Below are 12010 nucleotides of genomic sequence, written 5' to 3'. Positions count from 1 at the left end.
ATAACAAAGCGACTTGTGGCAATAGCTAATTGAATTTCCAGTCCGTTTTTCTGTGGGACATTGAAATCATACATTGGATAATGCATTAATAACGATGCTTTATCTGCTACGGATGCCAGGGTGAAAAAATGCGCAAGAGTTTCACATCTGAAGGTCTTTGATAATGTGACTGTGAACCAGCCATCCAGTTATACATTGGATCTCCTTTGGGCTCAGCAGAAGAAACTGCAAAAAGAAAAATGCAACAGAACAAAATAAATAAGAACAATCCAAGAAGCTTACAGGTTATGAGTAGCTTAATCAGGAAATCACACTGTGCGGACTTTTTTCCCTTTTCCCACTGTTGGTACCAAAGGAGCAGAACACTCCCAGGGAGAGCAATTTGCTGCTATTGGGCAAATACTTCTGAAAAAGCCCAGGGGACATCACCTCTCAAACTTTCTTTCCTTGGTTATTTCATTTTGAAAAAATTTTAATTGTGGTATAAACCTGATGAAAGCTGGAGTGCAGCTGGGGAGGTTTGAACCCTCAGGCGGGCACTTGCTCCCAGGTTGTGTTCCCTGGGTTGATCACCATGTGCATCGTGTCCTAAAGCCAACCCAAGCCCTCATCACACATGAATGTTCTGGCACCAAGGGCAGAGAGATGAGTGAATCCACAAGATTGTTAAGACATGGCTTTGTAGCTACAGTGAAATATTGCCAGTTGTCTGGAAAATATGTCACAGTGGGTAGGCTGTAAATGCGACTGTATTTTTACCTACTTCTCTGGTTTTTTTAGAAGTATGATTTCAGAACAAAGTATTTACTAGAACTCAAGCTGACTTCATGGCTGTGTCTTCTTGTCTTTCTCTCCGCGTGGTATTCCATCCATGGTTTACTAAGTGGTGCAATTTTGATTTTTCTCTTCATCAGAAGTCTAATGGGTGAATGGTGATAAGTTTGTAGCTTTGAAGAGATTTTCTTGGCAGTTTCAGTCTATATTTCTGACAGGAAATCATTTTCCCCCTTGAGTCATGATTGCTGGGTTACATGAGTGCAGTCTAACCACCGCTCAACTGCTGTTTGTCTGCTGTCTTTCTGGTCTTGGAGAAGGCCAAACTGCCCCAACACGAAACATAAAATTAGATGAATGCTGCAGGAAGGGAATAACAACATCATCTTCTGTGATCTTTTGTGATTTTATTTTACCACTTCTTATCTGAAAAGCATCTTCAATTCCACTCGGAGTCAAGAATTAAATTTGTTTAGAGAGAGTTCTTCCCATATATGGAAAACAAATGGAACTGGCTCCATTTGTGTGAGGTTTTTTGTTTTGTTGTTTTTCTTTTAGTGGAAGATCACTGTGTTCTGCTACAGATGTTTGTAAATGAGCGAACTAGAGTAATATGTGGACCTCATCTTAGATCTCCAGAAATCTGCCCCGTAATGTGGCCTGTGTCATTTGGCTAATAATCCTTGTGTAGTCCACATTAAATGAGTAGTCAAGGCTGTAAACCTTGTATTTGAAGGAGTTTGCAAAGCTGGGGCGAAGAACAATGAAGAGGGACAACTGGTGGGAATCATGAACTAAAAGTAGTAGTGTCGCCTAACCAGCGCCAGACACAAAGCAGAACTCCACTTCTATCTTGCTTCCCAATCCTGTGCAGTGAAAATCTTCATGGCACTCGTGTGAGTAATGGCTGAAGAATGGAAGAGGGGCTCAGCCTGGCCCTGCTGAAGAGAAGCTCTGTCACCGCCTTCCGCGGCTGCTCACCACACAAAGCTACAGCTGTCAACTTCGATGCTCTATTGAACTTGCTAACGTAATTGTAAAGATCATCTTGAAGTAATTTGATTTTTGTCTTCATAAAGTCATGCAAGTGTTGCTGATTTGTGTACTTGCTGTGTTTATTTTTGTTGGAAGTTCAGTTCTAGTCCATTTAATTAGGAGGCCAGAGGGTCATCTCCCCTCTGTCTGTGCCAAGCCATCAGCAGTTCCCCCATGAGGTGCAGTCGGCTTCAGCAGTGGGTGAAAGCTGTGCCCTTTCTGAGCTGGAGGTGATGGGTGACAACCAGATCCCCCAGGCCAGGGCCAGTGTCCCTGCCCAGCCTCTCTGGGCACTCCTGGCAGTGGCCAGGGCAGAGCATAAATCCCCATTTCATGGTTCCTGCTGTCACCTGGGAGATCTAAGACCATGTTAATGCAAGCAAATCTTGTTAATTCTCATGAAACACATGCAGTTATAGCCCTGTTAACAGCACAGCATTAATTAACTGAGTGGTGCTTGGATTAGGTACTTATTTAATTTCCCTAACTCGTGTTCATAACCCATAGCAACACAGAACATGTTGTGCTCCAGAAAAGCTGCGAAGGAGAACTGAAGCATGTCTTATAGGTTTTCTTTCTTTGAGGAAAGAAATTAGATACTCGTGCAGTGGTGTCTGATCCCTGTCCCTAATCGTTTTGAAGTCCTGCCCAGTGATGCAGCCTGCATTTTCCCTGGGAATAGAAGAGGTCAACAGGCTGAGGGAATTTAATACATGAGATCTGGAATATACCTCTAACTCTTCCAGCTAACGTGCTTCTTAAAGGCTGCCAGTCTCAGGTTTCTGTGTGAGCAGAGAGGATGGATGGTATAAAGTGGAGTATAAGGGAAAGAACCACACAGAAGGCTGAGTCAGAGTATTAAAGGTACCCATTAAGAGCTGTCTTATAACTAATTGTTTCTGGCTCAAATACAAGCAATACAAGCTCTAGTCATCTTTGCTGTTCTTGAGCCAGGCTTGCCTTTGCTTGGGAGCATTTTACTTAACAAACTAGGTAGGTAGATTTTTATCAAATGATAAATGCTCTTGTAAAACATTGTTCTGACATGGAAATAATTATTGTAAAGGCTTTCATGACACTGGAATTTTCTTTAATGATAAAAATTTTCATGACAATAGGATGTTAATGTGGGTTTTACAAGAATTCAGTTTCCAAAACTCCATAGGAGACCATCAGGTCATACTGAGTTTCTCAGACTATTAAAGGAAGTTCACAGCACAACAGGGAATGGGGTCAGTACTCAGAATAACATGGTTGTAGCAGTGAGGTTCTTCACTAAGGCTGATTAGGAGAAACTGAGAAATTAAGCTGCACATAGAGAATAGGACCCTCCCCTGTGCTGCTCACCTCAAGGCTTTGGCAGCTGTGAGCTGCTGCATGTGGTCTGCTCAGGTGGCTGAGCCTCCCAATGCCCCATGGTGCAGAAAGCAAAGCTCCCCCAGCCCTACTGACCTGGTTTGGGGAAAGGGCTCCTGGTAGCCTAAGAGATTATTATTTTTGCTGCCTCAAAACACCCCCTTTTCCTCTCTGGCTCTTGGGCATTGGCTGCTAAGCCGGAGAGAGGCTGGAGAGAAGTTATTTCAAACCTGTATGAATGACTGTCTAAATCCCTAATGGCTGACATTAATCTAAGCAGGGTCTCCAGGAGTCTGGAATCTGTGGGCACTGTCAGCAATCCTGTTTGTATTATGGTTTGTTCTTAATAAAAAAAAAAAGAGGGTACATGGCAGTGGCAAAGGCATGCCAGGGCTGCAAGGGGGAGGATGTGGAGCAAGGACAGTGCTGTACAGTGGGGCTCTGCTCCAAAAGGCTCCTGAGTCTTGAAAGCAAACCTGCTGCACCACCCTGGGCTGAGGCTGCCTGGAGGAAAGTGTGTGTCTGTGTGTCTGCAGTTCATTTTAGACTATGTATCTGTAAGGCTGGAAAGTCTCCACCAGAAGATTACAATTTTCCATGTGTTAGTACCTAAAAGCATCAGTGAAGACACCTCTCAGCTGCTCCCTCACTCCCACGTCAATGACTGAGCAACTGGTTTAGCGTGGTAAGTAAATGATGAGATCAAATGATGCGGAGTCCGCCACATTGTCCTAAATGATGTCTGTGAGAAAATGCCAGAGGTTGCAGTATAAATGCAAAGACTTTGAGGAGTGCTGCAGAAGTTTTTTCTTGTGGACAATGACTAACTTTGTAGAAAACATAGTAACATATGAGCCTCTCAATTTAATAGAAATTCTTTCTTAAGCTGTTGTCCACAAGAAGTCCCAGTTTCTGGGTTGAATCAATATCAACTTATTTTGCTAAAGTGACGACTTACTCTGTGTGGAATTTTACTTCAGTGATTATTCATTTATTGGCAATCTGAGCGCATTGAATAAACTGTAAAACCAGTACCATTCAATAAGTAATGCAAATCAGTGATAAAAAATATTTTTTCTGAATTGTTCCTACACACTTTGTTGGCATATTTCTAATTTTTTGCCACTGGTACATTTGCATCCTTCAATACTACTGAAATAATTCAGGACTACTACCTCATATATCTGTAAATCTACTTTTTTTTTTTTTTTAAATTACTTATGGATTGAGATGGCTTTAGGACCTCGTAGGATGCTGTTGCAAGCTCTGTCATTCCCATGAGCCTGATCTTGCTGTTGGCAAATTCACTCAAGCTGGCAGTGTTTCACGGAAGAGAGAGAGATCTGGTCTTTCTCAAAAGATAGTTACCTACGAATGATGTGGATGTTGTTAAATATTTCTGTGCTGCTACATATCAGGTTTAAAAGAAAACCTTTACAACCCCTTTTTTTTATCACTGAATTTGAACAAGACACAATCTATGGACCAAGCAGTGCGAATAGGACCCTGCCTACTTGTATATGCTTTTAAAGAGCACAAAGGCTCGTACCAATGCGGATAAGAATTATTTTATGCACAATGCCTTTTCAGTCTGACTTCTGTTATACAGAGGTATTTGAACTCACAGGGTACTAAGAGAAAACACATGGTCAGCTGAAACATGAGAGAGCCTTTTAAGCAGCGTGTCTTTCAAGTCTGCAGCCATTCCCTGTCGGCCTGGGAGCCGCCAGCTCCCAGGCGAGGGCGAGGCCAGGCCTCCACCGTTTGCTGGGAAGCCACCAAAACCCCGGCACAGTGGGCTACTGGGAGGCACAGCCCTTCCAAGGGAGGAGCAAATGAGAGCTTGAGGAAGTGGTGGGCTTCCAAGAGTGTCATCTTGGTGTAGGTGTTGGACTGGATCACCTTAGGTTTTGATAGCATTGTTGCAAGAGTAAAGTCCTGGCTGAATTCCAGCTTAATTAAGGTGGGATGGGAAGAGCTGATGGCTCTGTGTGTCTCCCACCTGGTTTCTGCTTCCTGTGGTAGAAATAGCCAGTGAAGGGAACATATTTTCTTTTCCCATGTAGAAGCCTCAGTTTAGGGTGGAGGTGCTTTTCTTTGACTTCATGGGAGACTTTGATGCTGTGCCAAGCATTAAAAAAAAAAAAAAAAAAAAAAAAAAAAAAAAGACACTATTTTCCTACTACACTGTATGTCTTAGATGTGATGAGAAAAAAATGATTTTCTTAAATTGCATGGGATGTTTGTGGGATTTGATCCCTGGGTAATAGCGTGTGGTTTTAGGGCTCTGCATGTCTCATTAGTTTTACAGAACCTCTTGCTCTTGAGTGATACCACATCCCCCAAATTCTTCATCCTTCTCCCACTAACGTTCCTGTGCCTTGTGCTGTCACCACTCACCCTCTTTGTTTGCGAGAACATCTTCCCATTTTTGTAGTAAACAGACCCCTACTTTTCTTTCTTCAGGAACTGTCTTTATAATGAATACTTCCTTTAAGACTTTTCTCTTGGATCTGTACAAACTTGATGCTATGCTTTCAAGAATCTAGTGGTTATCTGTTATGTGCTATTCTGTCAGCACTCTTAAAGACCTAAAAATATTATAGTAATGTAGAGCTACAACACAATTAAGTAACAGTGTCTACCCAACAAAGACCAGAGCATGTTACAAGATTTTTGGGACACAATGTCCCAGTCACAGTACATTTCGTGGTGTGGTCAATCTATACTTTCCTTGGGGAAAGAAATAAATGTGAGCTATGTACTGTACAGAGCTAAGCATGTTGCTTGCACTGGATAAATTGCTAAACAATATAACTGCTTCTCCAGCACTAATGATCAGAGCCATCCCTAATTATGTTAGTGCCTTGGGCAAAGAATTTGGGTAGTGTTGCCACTCCAGCTCGAAAGGCTACAGAATCCGCATCCTACTGTGGCCAGGGCTACTGCCTGCATAGTGATATCAGCACACCTCGTTGGAGGCTGCAGGAGGCACTGACAGGTAGAGAGGTTCCTGTTGAGGGCAGAAAGATGTATTAGGCCTAATTTTGAAGTGATTGTATCTGAGCATGAGAAATCGCTTTGTTTCCACTTCACTTAGCAAAATGCAATTAATTCCATATTTTCTGTGAAACAATACTCTAGATGACATCACAAAACCAGCCTGATGCCTGCAGTCCTGGGCAGATTTGGTTGGAGACAGATTTTCCATGTAGCCATTTTGTGCAGCCTCAGGACACAACCAAAATTCCCAGCTCTTTTGAAGGCTCAGAATAAATAACTTTAAATTTCTCCCACTGAATTTCGACATGTTTCTTTTATTGCAGAACTTGGATTTTCATGCCCTTATTTGAATTGTACATTAAAATCTGTTACTTGCCAGCATCCCACCCACATGTAGTACTACGTCTCATGGAAGTCATCACTTAGTTGGAAATGTGTGCACCATATGCATACTCTCAAATCCAAAAGTAGCACCCAGGGGTTTTTAAAACTCAGCCCATAATCTACAGACACTGTAAGAAAAATATAAAAGATAAAAGAGAATATTTTAAGATGCTATAAAATCTTTTAGAAACTATTTTAAACCTCTCTCTGTTATGAGGAATCTGAGGAACATTTATTTTTCTCCTCAAACAGGAGAAAAGATAGGAAAGTGTCCAAAAACTTTTGCAAGTATTTTTATTGCCTTGCAGGAATAGGAAATGGGAAGCTTGGAGGGAGCAGGGGGAATGTTGTTTGTTTTCCCAGATTGAGATATCTAAAGGTTTGGAATCCCTATGAATAATATATATACATTGACATACTTCTGGTTGGGCAGTGTTAAAATACAGATGGTGTGGAAGCTCCTGGTTGCACACTGATATCACAACTAAGCCTTTTAAAAGAATACTGCACATAAGGATGATACCCCTGTAGCAGCTGCAGCTGTTCTTTCTTAACTGAGAAGGGTTTCCTCGTTGCACATAACATTTCTGCAAATCAGTCCCCTGCTTTGGGACCTGCCATACCCTGCTGTCCTGTGACAAAGAGGAAGGGAAGCTGTCCTAGAAAAATGACTTTGCTAGTCTGACAGTGTGAGTTAGATGGGAGTCTGTTATTCTTTTTTAAATGGCTTAAATATTACAAAGAAGAGTAAGGTGGAAAGGACATTTCTAAAATGACTTCAGGAACAAGCAGAAGCAATATGGGAATCAAATGTCAGCATTGTGGACAGTTCTGGTTGGGCAATATTTTATATCCTGTTGGCTCAGTTCTGTATGACTACGCAGGGTAAAAGGCAAGGGAAAGTCAGGCAAGTAGTGTTAAACAGAGTTCACTTTATTTTGATAGCTGGGTGTGCATCTTTTGTTTGAAGCAAGAGATCAGAATGTGATGCCATCACCATATCAACCTGTTCCAACTCTTTGTGTTGCTACTTGAAAAAATCCCCAAACCAACCCACAATAAAAAAAAAAAAAAAAAAAAAAAAAAAAAAAAGGAAGAATGCACTCCAGGAGATGGAAGGAACTTGGGTCAGTGCTAAAAAAAGTCAGCACATTTTAGTAACTAATGGCCTCAGTAGTAGCTGGTGCCAACCGTACTGATGACGTGGGCTCAGCTTACTGCTCACAGCTCGTGATCTGGAGAGGATCCTGCTCTTTACTGAAAGAGTTTTCTCTCCTCATTTTAGCTCTCACAGTCACTGTATTTGTTTATGTGTTTTTGCTGTTCCAGGCAATAGCTCATTATTTAATCAGGAAACCTTTTTTTCATTTTGTTTTTTGTTTTATTTATTTGTTTAAGGGCACATTCACATCTGTCATTCATCAGCTTGAAATTGAGGAGAGGCAGTCTCTTCTTTTTTTTTAAGTTTCAAAAATGATTTCGGTGACTCTTTCCCAACCCTGCAGGTGACAGTCACCTGCACACTCCGTAACTCAGTCATTTTTCAAGTAATAATTTCCAGGAAATAGTTAACTAAATTCCCCAAATGACCAGACCTCGTCTGAGACTTCTTTATACAAAGCACACATCCCATGGACAACTATTACAATTAAATTATTACATATAAAAAATATGTTCTAAAAAGCTCAGAACACATGCAAGTGCTGATTCAGATCCTAGGATTGAATTTGTGCTTACAAGAAGATTACTCCATAGCTGCTTGCTATAGCTCCCACACGTCTCCTCCTGCTGCTCTGGTACCCATTGCTGGCAGACAGTGCAGGGAAGAAACTGTCTCTGGACGAGGAGGGATTCCTGTTGTCCTGGTTTCACCTGGGATTCAGTCAATTTTGTTCCTAGTACTACTGGTACAGTGGTGTGTTTTGGATTTGGGATAAGAATAATGCTGATACCACACTGATGTTTTTAGTTGTTGTTTCTGAGCAGTGTTTGGACCAGTCAAGGACTGTTCAGTTTCTCCTGCTGTGACAACGCATAGACTGGGTGGGGCAAGAAAAGTTGGGTGGGGACACAGCAGGGACAGCTGGTCCCAAGTGGCCAAAGGGATATTCCACACCATGTGGCACCGTGCTCAGTGTCTCACAGAATCACTTAGGTGGGAAAAGACCTTTAGTATAATCAAGTGCAACCACTAACCCAACACTGCCCAGGCCACCACTAGACCGTGTTCCTATGTGCCACATCTTATAAATCTCTCCGGATGTAGCAAGTCCATCACTGCTGGTGGAGCCTGGGCAGCCAGTTCTAGTGCTTGACAAGCCTTTAGGGGAAGAAATTTTCCAATTAGAAATATCAAATTATGGGATTAAACATCCACCGGGGCAACTTGAAGCCACTTCTTCTCATCCTGTTTCTTGTCACTAGGGAGAAGAGACTGCCCCCCCAGCTTGCTACAACCTGCTTTCAGGTCACTGAGCCAGAGCAGGGGAGGGACGTGACTGGCCCAGCCACTGCTGCCTCTGCTGTGTCTCTCTGTCCACATGCAATCCTAGCTCCCTCAGGGGACACTCAGGACTTCAGGGGTGGAATACATCCCTTTTCCTCTGCTATTTATCCTGCTGAAAACATCAATGAAGCCTGACAGAGGTTTTGATGTCTCTGGAGAACCCAAGGACCTCAAAATATTGGTTAAAGCTACTCCAATGACTGATTAGGCTACCTCCTTGGTGACTTTATGCCAGAGGAACATCACAAATGCACTCCTAATACCACTCAGGAGCTGATGAATAAAAGACTTTGAATTTTAAAAAAACCCACAATGGATTTTTCTCATTAGACAGATGGATGCTTTTTATGAGCTCTATGCTGAAATGCTGATTTTTGAAATTCATACTACTGAAGTTACTGCTTACTCCATTGACAGCTCTTACTTTTGGTGTCAGCATGAGAGTTTTGTGTCCACTTTATTTCTGAAATTGTAGCTGGCTTGTATCTGGAAAGGCAGACAGGAACCAATAGTTTGCTTGTCTAGTTCTGGCTTTAGTGTATCATTAAAATGGTAGTTGTGATTTTCCGGTTTAAATTTAAATTAGGTCAGATCCAGAGAACTTCACATGAAGAAGAAAGCAGTGTGTGCGCAGCAGGGACAGCTGTGCCAGAACAAGAGCCAACAGCTCCCAGCAGACCAGGGAGCGTCCCTTCTCCATGGGTACCTCGTGGGGAGCCCCGAGATTTGCACAGCTCTCACAGGAGGAACAGGGAGCCCTGCTTCCTCAGGACTGCTAACATCGAGGCCTCTCCTTCTGCTGATTTAAGAAACACTTAAAGGACCAGGATGAGAAATTATAAAGACTTATTTAAATATATACTATTAACACTGTATATTACAAAATCCAGCATGAACCTTTCTTATGCAAATAAATTCTAAAACTGTATATTCCAGTCTCCCTGTAAGTGATAATCCTTTTTTATTTGGAAGAAAATATGATTTTCACTCAGTTTATGTAGTTAGCTTAAGCATTTTTAAATTGAAATGTACTTGAGCTTCTAAGCAATCCATAGAGGCTTCTTTGCCATGATGTTATTACCAGCTGTCCACATTTTATGGGCATTTTGCTCTATCTCATTAGAGGAAATCCTGAGGGTGCACTCTGTGGAATTTTGGGTATTGACCCAAGTGTTTTGATTTTCTCTTTTATGGTGAACTTCACATTAATTTGTAGAATTGATGTGGTCTTGGACTACATAAACATTTGATATTGGCCAGAGACATTTGTGACATGAGGAGCATGATGGCCTTTCTGCTGGTTTCCGTGAGGTGAGCCCTACAAGTCACTGCAGCTCTTGCTGGACTCCAGGCTCAGATACAGCTGAGCTGTGCCAGACTTGAAAGAACTCAGACAATACATGGGTGCACAAATGGTGGAGAAATGGCAGTCTCTGCTCATAACTGCTTTGGGGCTTGGTTAACTCCTCTAAAGTATACCAAGTGTCCCTCCCAGTGTCTCCAGGCAGTGTTTCAGCAGGTGAGAACCCCTTTACACAAGTAGGTGTGCTTTTTCAGCAGAGCAAAACAAAGACAGGGATCCACGAGTGTTGTAAGAGGACATCTGGTACCAGCATAGCACACCCCTGAGCATCTGGATACAGGGTCCCCTGATGCAGAAGTGAAAGGTAAATCCTGGCTCTTGAGCACACGACCACAGCACTGACCACATCCCACTTCCTGAGCATCAGAGAATGCAAATACCTGCCAGGTCGTGGGCTCTGCCCGAGTCTGTGCCATGGCTGTCGCACTCTGGGCATTGCTTAGGCCGGTGTTCTTTTGGAGACATGGGACGTCAGAGAATTTTTGGAAGCACACTTGGTTCTTGGTTAATGTTTTTAGAAAGTAGCTCAATCGTAGATTAGTGGAAGATCTGATGTTTGTTCAAGCTCCTGTGGAGAAACAGCTGATTACAACTGACTTAATTGAAATACTGGAATTTGAAGGAAATGTATGATATAATGTATCAAATTATGTATGTCATCCATGGGGAAAATTTCTTGAGCATTTAAGTTTAGATACTTACTGCACTGCTTTATTGTAAGAAAAGAAAGGATACTTTTACCTTGTAACACACCATGCTGGATTTTGGGGCACTGTGCTCTTTTTGGCATCCCCGGATCTGTGCTCTCTTTTTCTCAGCAGAGAACTAACCTGTTTGAGGAGCAGAGTTCATGCCCTTGTGTGCTCCTCTTCTATTGAAACTGATTTATATTTTTAATACTTTATGTATTTGTACCTTATTTGCATAATTGGAATTTTTCAGTAATATTTTTATTGCAGAAAGAAAGTGAGAAATTGAATGTTTTGGCCAAATTAGCCTACTTCATGTTAGTTTGGCTGGTATGTTAATTTTCACAGTTTGATCTGAAATAGCAATTACATCATGATGAAACTCTAGCATAGGTTTTGTCTATACATTGCACATATTTATTAGCAAGTTTGGGGTGTGTGGGTTAAATATTACTTTCACTTGATTTATTATTTGTGGCACTGCTCTTTTTTGACTGTGTATGCATATATGTATATGCATATAAACACACATATGTTATATAAAAGATGGCAGTGTGTGGTAGTAAATACATTTCTTGGCATGAACTTGGAATGTCAGCAGTAGTCATGAGTAGCAAATTTAATACTTGCCAAGCTAACATAAGAAGATAAGCAAATATTTAATGTTATATATGGTTGTTTTATGGGCTTCAATCTGCACACGTGTTCTCTTTATACTGCTTTTGTTGGAAGAGAGATAGCTTTTTCCTCAAAAATCTGATTTAAAATTTTGAGTCCCCAGGGAAAGCTTCCACCCAATGACTGGTCTTTTTCTTGAGCAAATCCTTTCTGTTAGTGATGGGAATCAGCTCAGTTGAGGACAAAAAACAACCAAACCAAAAAAAAAAAAAAAAAAAAAAA

The sequence above is a fragment of the Chamaea fasciata genome, unplaced genomic scaffold, assembly GCF_029207755.1.
Source record: "Chamaea fasciata isolate MVZ Bird 193981 ecotype frontalis unplaced genomic scaffold, bChaFas1.0.hap1 SCAF_13, whole genome shotgun sequence".
NCBI classification, from domain to species: Eukaryota; Metazoa; Chordata; class Aves; order Passeriformes; family Sylviidae; genus Chamaea; species Chamaea fasciata.
This window is presented reverse-complemented; position numbering follows the sequence as displayed.